Below are 1066 nucleotides of genomic sequence, written 5' to 3'. Positions count from 1 at the left end.
CCTGGAACTCCATGACTCCATGTTCATGTTCCACAGGTGCAGAAGGGAGCTCTCTTGATTTTAGCAGGGAGTCCTTACGACGGCCACCTCTTCTTTTTACAGTAAAAGTCCGAGCCGGGTCGCTTTACATTTCTTTTTTACATAGGCCTGGAATGTCCGATGCAATGGCAAGGCTTGGAGGGGAAGGGGAGGGCGAGCCCACGAGATAGGTGCTTGCTCCTTGCACAGGATAATTAGCTCAAATAGCAGAGCGCTCGCTCAGCATGCTTGAGGTAGCCCGCTTTCTTCAGGAGAGTTTGGGGTTCTTCTGTTTGTGATCAGAGGAACAGGCAATTTACGTGGCCATATGCTATGCACAGGTGGAAAGTGGCAACCTTAGCTTGCGAGAGATAGCGGAATCTATCTGCAGTACAGGTGTTTAGTTCAACGGAATGTGTGAAGACTTGAGCTCAGTGCAAGCGGCGGTGTACCGACGAGAACGTTTCCTTGGACAAACTGATCTCCTTTTTTCCAAAGGACCCAGGTATATTTGTGACATGGCAGACTAAAGGAAACTATCCTGCGACGAGGATGGGATTCGAACCCACGCTTGCAGAGCACAATGGATTAGCAGTCCATCGCCTTAACCACTCGGCCACCTCGTCTGCTGCCTGCTCATTTTTGCAGTGAAAGTCGAATTCAGGCCACTTACAGTTGGTTTTGTCTAGTTTTGGAACGGCGTGGCATGGAGGGGAGGAAGACGGGACGAGTGAGGTGCCTGCTCCCCACACAGGGGAATTAGCTCAAATGGTAGAGCGCTCGCTTAGCATGCGAGAGGTAGCGGGATCGACGCCCGCATTCTCCAGGAGTCCTTGGGTCTGGTTGTATTTCTGACCAGCGGACATGATGTGGAGTCCAAGACCACAGTGGGGCTTTTTGCACCAGCTCAACCGAGAACTGCCTGAAGACAACCAGTGGGTGGTTCTTCACAGTTGTGTCTTGTGTCTTTTCCTGGAGAATTTCCCGGTCACCTCCCAGGATTGTTACATATGCCTGCAAAGTATTGAATTCCTTTTCCTTCACTCAA

General features: G+C 50.8%; 2 non-coding genes across 2 annotated transcripts; one reads left to right on the top strand and one right to left on the bottom strand.

Annotated features, from left to right (window-relative positions):
• Window positions 1–562: 562 nt before the first annotated feature.
• On the bottom strand, window positions 563–644 carry trnas-gcu. The gene has a single exon. It is a non-coding gene; the product is annotated as a tRNA-Ser (tRNA).
• A 127-nt stretch (window positions 645–771) lies between these two features.
• trnaa-agc lies at window positions 772–844 on the top strand. The gene has a single exon. It is a non-coding gene; the product is annotated as a tRNA-Ala (tRNA).
• Window positions 845–1066: the final 222 nt, after the last annotated feature.

This window comes from Micropterus dolomieu, unplaced genomic scaffold, assembly GCF_021292245.1.
Source record: "Micropterus dolomieu isolate WLL.071019.BEF.003 ecotype Adirondacks unplaced genomic scaffold, ASM2129224v1 contig_4456, whole genome shotgun sequence".
Classification (NCBI taxonomy): domain Eukaryota; kingdom Metazoa; phylum Chordata; class Actinopteri; order Centrarchiformes; family Centrarchidae; genus Micropterus; species Micropterus dolomieu.
This window is presented reverse-complemented; position numbering and strand designations above follow the sequence as displayed.